Source organism: Pongo abelii, chromosome 4 (genome assembly GCF_028885655.2).
Source record: "Pongo abelii isolate AG06213 chromosome 4, NHGRI_mPonAbe1-v2.0_pri, whole genome shotgun sequence".
NCBI lineage: Eukaryota > Metazoa > Chordata > Mammalia > Primates > Hominidae > Pongo > Pongo abelii.
The window spans coordinates 164065496-164073010 of record NC_071989.2 but is presented as its reverse complement, the minus strand read 5'-3'; the positions used below and the strand labels follow the sequence as shown (position 1 = coordinate 164073010).

The following is a 7515-nucleotide window of genomic DNA, read 5'->3' as shown; positions in this document are numbered from 1 at the left end:
CACTGCTGGTGAGCTAGTGTGATCTTTTGGGGGTATTAAATAACTTTGTTTTGTCATATTGCCAGAATTGTTTTCCTGGTTCGTTCTCATTTGATTAGACGATGTGAGAGGGAAGATCTGGGGCTCAAGTGCTGCTGTTCAGATTCTTTTGTCCCATGGGGTGCTCCCCTGATGTGATGCTCTCCCCCTTCCCCTAGGGATAGGGCTTCCTGAAAACTGAACTGCAGTGGTTGTTATTATTCTTCTGGATCTAGCCACCCAGCAGAGCTACCAGGCTCCAGGCTGGTAATGGGGAGTGTCTGCAAAGAATCCTGTGATGTGATCCATCTTCAGATCTCTCAGCCATAGATACCAGCACCTACTCCGGTGGAGGCAGCAGGGGAGTGAAGTGTACTCTGCGAGAGTCCTTGGTCGTATTTTTGTTATGTGCCCAGGTTTTGTGTTTGTTGGCCTCCAGCCAGGAGGTGGTGCTTTCAAGAGCGCATCCGCTACCATTGTATAGGGAGGATTCAAGCTTGCCCTAGGGTCAGGCAGTGGGCAGAGCTGTAGAGCTGCCAAAGGACTGTGTCATTTGTCTTATGCTACCAGGGTGGGTAGAGAAAGACCATCAGGTGAGGACAGGGTTAGGCATGTCTGAGCTCAGATTCTCCTTGGGCAGGGCCTGCTGCGGCTGCTGTGGGGGATGGGGCTGTGGTTTTCAGGCCAATGGAGGTATGTTCCCAAGAGGATTATGGCTGCCTCTGCTGTATCACACAGGTCATCGGTGAAGTGGGGGAAAGCTGGCAGCCATTGGACTCACCCAGCTCCCACGCAGCTACCAGCTCCAAAGGCTGGCCTCACTCCCACCATGCCCCTGCAATAGCACTGAGTTTATTTCCAGGCAGCTGGTGAGCAGAGCTGAGAACTTGCCCCAGGCTACAAGCCTCCTAGCTGAGAAAGCAAGTCAACTCACAGTTCCCCTATTGTCCCATGGAGTCTGCAACGGCAATCTACCTCCTTCAAAGGGCCTGTGATTCTCTTGGCTTTCCTGGTATGTTCCTATGGTAGTTCTTGGAGCAAAAGTTCACAGTGTGGGTCTCCACATGCTCCTCTGTTCATCCGAGTGGGAGCTGCAAATTAGTCCTGCCTCCTATCTGCCATTTTCCAACCCTATGCTGCAGTGGAGGTTTTGCGTAGAAAATGCTTTGATAGTCCATTAACTAAAAAAAATAAACAAAAGTCCTCCTAAGATACTGCTTTTCTGATAAAGCATTTGTGCTCAGGCCTGGAAGTCTAATTTCCTACTAGTAAAATAAAATATTTCAGTCCATTAATGTAGTACAATTCATCCAGTAAATTCTCTAATAAGTAGGGGGTGGAGGATAAAGATGAGAATTGAGTGGGATTCAAGTGTGGCAATTTTCTGAAATGATGAACTGCTCCAAAAAACATCAAGCTTGATCACACAGTCTCTAAGTTGGAAAGTAGAGGTGATGAGTTAAGAAACTAGTGAAATGAAGGACAGCCATTAACGAGAAGCCAGATGAGGACAACTATACCAGGAAGCAGGAGGGAATGTCCTTGTCAGTCTCACCAAGGATTCAGTAGCATGGTGGATAGGTGTGCTTTTTCCTCTTCTTATCCTGTAGAATCCAGTCATTTTTATTTGTTTCTTCCTTCATTCATTCATTCAACCAGCACACGGTTCTTTAGTGTCTTCCTAGCATTTTTCTAGGCATTAAAGACACATCAACAGACAAATAATCCAACTTACGGGCTATTGGGGAGACAACAGACAATTAAACAAGCATTTGCCGTCAAGAGTGGTACTATGGGAGCGTGTGTTAACAAAGTCTAACCTGGCCTCTAAGGTCAGAGAAAGATTTTCTTTTCTTTCCTTTGTTTCTGTTTTGAGACAGAATCTTACTCTGTTGCCCAAGCTACAGAGCAGTGGCATGATCACAGCTCTCTGCAGCCTCGACCTCCCGTGGGCTCAGATGATTCTCCTAGCTAAGCCTCCCTTGGAGCTGGGACAATTTCCACAGGAACAAGAACAACATGGATTAGAAAGGTGAGCCGGACGTGGTGGCTCACGCCTGTAGCAGATCACGAGGTCAGGAGATCGAGACCATCCTGGCTAACGCGGTGAAATCCCGTCTCTACGAAAGGTACAAAAAATTAGCTGGGCGTGGTGGCAGGAACCCTTAGTCCCAGCTACTTGGGAGGCTGAGGCAGGATAATGGCATGAACCCGGTGGATGGAGCTTGTACTGAGCCGAGATGGAGCCACTGCACTCCAGCCTGGGCGACAGAGCGAGACTCCATCAAAAAAAAAAAAAAAAAAAAAAGTGAGAACAGGATGTAAAATGCTATTTATTCACCAGAAGTGAACCCAAATACCCAAATGTTCACATCCTCAAATAGTGGGCACATTGGTAGGAGTAGGAAGTCTTAAGAACAAACTTCAGAGGTTCACCATGATGAGTTAGGTATTTAATAGGTATTTAATTATTTTTATCATATTTATTTTACTTTATTATTATTATTATTTTTTTTTTGAGACAGAGTCTTGCTTTGTCACCCAGCATGGAGTGCAATCCAGTGATACAATCCCGGCTCACTGCAACCTCCGCCTCCCAAGTTCAAGCGATTCTCCTGCCTCAGCCTCCCAAGTAGCTGGGTCTACAGGCATGTGCCACTGCACCTGGCTAATTTTTTTGTATTTTTAGGAAAGATGGGGTTACACCATGTTGGCCAGGCTGGTCTCAAACTCCTGACCTCAGGTGATCCACCCACCTCGGCCTCCCAAAGTGCTGGGATTACAGGCATGAGGCACTGTGCCTGGCCTATTTATTTATTTATTTTTGAGACAGGATCTCACTCTCACCCAGGCTAGAGTGCAGCAGTGCAATCTTGGCTCACTGCAGCCTTGACCTCCTAGGTTCAAGCGATCTTCCCACCTCAGCTTCCTGAAACACATGCCACCGTGCCGGCTTTTTTGTTTTGTTTTGTTTTATTTTTGTGACAGAGTCTTGCTCTGTCACCCAGGCTGTAGTGCAGTGATATGATCTCAGCTCACTGCAACCTCCAACTCCTGGGTTCAAGAGATTCTCCTGCCTCCACCTCCTGAGTAGCTGGGATTACAGTCATGGGCCACCACACCTGGCTAATTTTTGTATTTTTTGTAGGGACAGGATTTTGCCATGTTGGCCAGGCTGGCCTTGAACTCCTGGGCTCAAGCAATCCTCCCGCCTCAGCCTCCCAAAGTGCTGGGATTACAGGCATAAGCCACCGCACCTGGCCAGGATTTTCTTCAGAGGAGTAATGAAGGGGTAGAGAAGAAGGTTCCAGGCAGAGAAACAGCATATGCAAAGGCATGAAAGGGCTTGGTAGGTTTAGAGATCGGAAAGATGCCCACGGCATCTGAATAAATACAGGGTGGGGTTGGAGACTTGGATATGAGGCAGAAAACATGCAGAAAGAATTCCTGGAGCCCCTTGAGAACCACAGGCTGGGTCCATTATCCTGAGCACAATGGGAGCCTCACAAGGGCTTTAAACAGGAGTACAAAGTGGTATGATGGATTTGTGTTTAGAAATATGACCTTGGCTTCTATGTGGATAATTGATTTGATCCTGGGAGTCCCATCAGGGGACCCCTGATAATCTGAGCTAAGGTGGCAGTAGTAAAGACAGAGAGAAAAGGATTGAGGATCAGTAGGCAGGACTTTGAAATGATAGGATGTGAGCCATGAGGGGGTAAAAGGAGAGGAAGATGACCTCCAGGTTCTAGATTGTTCAATTGAATGAATGGTGAGCAATCGCCTGACCTTCTGCCTTGCCTGATAACTGTCACCACTGTACCCTGCTTGGCCTTATCCTGGACTGGCAGAGCAGTTTGTGATTGCAAAGACACCCAAACACTTCTGCCTATAAATCAGTTGTTAGCCAAGAAAATTAAGTCATTATCTGCAATATATGAGAAAACAAAGAAGGGGCACATGCACACACCCACACACACACTTACACACAAAGATGAAGACACAGAGACAGACAGGCAGACCAACCCACGAATGGGCAAACCTGCTTAGAGGGCTGGAGAATTTATGTAGAGTGGGGAACCTGATCCAAGGTTGTCAAACTAAGGAATTTTATTGCCTATAATTTTCTATTTCTTTTTATTTATCTCTTTTTTTTTTTTCTGTGATGTCTTCTTTCTTTCCTGGAGCTTTATTATCCTGGATCATTTCATATATTCTTTGTCTCCCCTGTTCTCCAAACTGAACTTTCTTTCTCTTCTGTCAAAACTTGCCTGCTCTGTGTTCTACTTCTTTAGTGTCAGGTCAGCCTTGTACAGCTAATCTCATTTCAGTATTGGGCAGTTTAACTGACGATCCCTCAAAGAATTTTTTTTTTTTTTTTTGGAGATAGAGTCTTACTCTGTCGCCCAGGCTGGAGTGCAATGGTGCGATCTCAGCTCACTGCAACCTCTGCCCCAGGATTCTAGCAGTTCTCCTACCTCAGCCTCCTGAGTAGCTGGGATTACAGGTGCCCGCCACCATGCCCGGCTAATTTTTTTGTATTTTTAGTAGAGATGGGGTTTCGCCACGTTGGCCAGGCTGGTCTTGAACTCCTGACCTCTGGTGATCCACCTGCCTCGGCCTCCCAAAGTGCTAGGATTACAGGCGAGAGCCACTGTGCCCAGCCAAAGTTTTTTTTTTTCATTCTAAACAAATCTTTAAATGTTAAAGAGTGAATAATTGATGCCTGTCAAGCTTCACCTCAGCAGAGGAAATGATATTGGTAGATGTTCCTGTTAGGTAAAGTTGATCAGGAGAGCTTTCCCATAAAAAGAAAGGAAAAGTTATTTATTTCCACTATCCACAAAATCAATAATACATTCTTCTTACAGAAAACTGAGCACGTAAGCTGGATGTTGTGGCACACACCTGTAGTCCCAGAGACTCCAGAGGCTGAGTCAGGACAACGGCTTGAGCCCAGGAGTTTTGGTGGTGGTGGTGGTGGTGGTGGTGTTTTGCCATATTTTATAGTTTATAAGGAGGTAACTGCTTCCAGGCATATAAGCCCCACATGATGTTTAAAATCAGAGCCTGAGGTTGAATCCTACCTTGTCTTTCTCCTCCTTGGCTGGTATGCACGTGCTCAGGTCTCTGTTCAGAAAGCCAGGAGTAGAAGGCCATTGGTCAGGAGTAGTGGTGCTCCATTGTGCTGATGAGGTCACTCTGGTCCTCCAGGAGCTCCAGAACTTGCTGCAACATAGCCCTACCTAGAACTGGGCAGATGGTCAGGGTGAGTGCAGGCCAAGATGTGCAGGAAGTGGCAGCCCTTCTTCAGGTGATTTGGTTTCTGGCAGTCTTCCTGAATTATCCAGTGGATTTTCCTATGCAGGTCTTTGTCTTTTCTGGTTACACAGCATAGGTTATCAAAACCACCATCTTTCTGGAAAACGAGTCCTTTTTCCTGCAGCTGTTGCATAGCATTTTAAAATATGCTATAAATTGCCTTGAAAGTGATATCCTTCTTAAAATTTCCTTGGTCCGAGCAGGCGCTGTCAGTAACAGGCTGGTTAGCAAGGGACAGCAAAGGCTCCACCATTTCCAACTCCTGCTGGTCAAAGGTCTGCACCCTGTTCTTCATGGGGAATTCTTTGGCTTTTTCACTCAGCAAACACATGAGACTAGTGAAGGCCAGGACACCTGGATTGCTTAGTGCTTCTTCTTTCTCTAAGTCTGGGCAATGGAAAGGCTTGGTCTAAACTTTCCTGTAGATTAACGGGCAGCCCAAACACCCTTGCAATTTGAATGTTCCACACTGGATGGTCCACTTTATAATAAGCAGTGGCATAAATTTCTCACTCATCTCTGCACGTGTAGACATAGCCTCTGATTCAGAACATGTCCCCAGTTTCAATTTTTGTTCTCTACTCAATGGTGTCTTGCAGCTTCTTGAGTATTGAGGTAAAGCTCAGTTCTCTTGCTGCATTTGGAGCAGCAGATAAAAACTTGATATTGCTCAATATTTTCTAGCAGATGCAGTTTATAACTCCAGTGCTGATATAGTTTAGATATGTGTCCCTGCCCAAATATCATGTTGAATTGTAATCCCCAATGCAGGTAAGGCCTGGTAGGAGGTGTTTGGATTATGGGTGCAGATCCCTCATGGCTTGGTGCTGTCTTCATGATAGTGAGTTCTTGCAAGATCTGGTCATTTAAAAGTGTGACCCTTCCCCAGCCACTCTCTCTCCCTTGCTCCTGCCTTCATCCTGTGATATGCCTGCTCCCCATTCACCTTCCACCAACTGTAAGCTTTCTGAGGGTTCTGTAGTAGCCAAGCAGATGCCAGCACCATGCTTCCTATAAAACCTGCAGAACCAAGAGCCAATTAAATCTCTTTTCTTTATAAATTACCCAGCCTCAGTTATTTATTTATAGCAATGCCAGAACAGCCTAATACAAGTGCTATCATCTACAACTGTAGAAAACCTCTCTTTCTCTCACTCCAATGGCAGTTCCCAAGATACACCTGTTTTATTGGTTCCCGTCGCACAAAAATACACCTGGCACCCATCAGGACTCCTTCAAGTCTAGGATATAGACTTAATGTAGAGCTTTGCAAAGGCTAGGAACACGGGATTCAGACCCCACACAAGGGAAAGGGTCTTCTCTTCACACTGGCTGAATTCAGTTTGCATCAAGAGGCTGGGCTGTGGTTTCCAGCAAATCCTGAAAGGTTCTGCATCACTGTGTCAAGGATCTTGAAACTGCTTTAAACGGGTGGGGTCCAGGGAGGAATGGGCACCTTCCTGGCCATGCATGTGTTGAAGTACAGTGGGTGGGTCTGCCTGGGCAACACAGCGAGACCCTTTCTCAAAAAAAAAAAATTAAAATTTTTAAAATACAAATTGAAAAAAACTTTCTATACTTTAAAATAATCTGATATAATTTTTCTATATTTACTTCCTTTTCTGTTTCTCAGAATAATATTCATAGGTTGAAATAATATGGTTGTGCTCACATGATAACTGCAATTTTATGTCTCTCTATTTTCCCTTGGTATTTTAAATAAGATTTCCCTTGTTATCACAGGCTTTTGAAGAATATATTTAATATATTTATAGTATTATGTAGAAAGTCCTGTTGGGCTTAATTTAGTTTAAATTTCCACAACTGTTAGACAATTATTTTTATAGTTATTTCCAATTTTCCTTGATAAATAACACTGCAGTGAAAATCTTTAAAGAATAGGTTTTAATTTAATTTTTGCTAATAATGTCTGCTCAAAACAAAATTAATATTATCTGAGTCCCTGTTCTGAGATTTCCTCCAAGTCTTTACAAACTCCTGTACAACAAACATTCTTCTTTCCTTTTTCTTCCTAGGGAAATATTCCTTATCCTTCATGACCTAGCTCAAGTGCAAGCATCTGTGACACTTTCCTGGGTCATCTAAGACTTCCTAATAACTGCCTTCTGGGGGTTCACACAGAACTTTGGCTACAAATCACAGCATCGCATTGAG

The 7515-nt window shown here is 44.7% G+C and overlaps 1 pseudogene; it reads right to left on the bottom strand.

Annotated features, from left to right (window-relative positions):
• Window positions 1–5181: 5181 nt before the first annotated feature.
• LOC100453796 (CST complex subunit STN1-like) lies at window positions 5182–6689 on the bottom strand (annotated as a pseudogene).
• Between the last annotated feature and the right edge of the window lie 826 nt (window positions 6690–7515).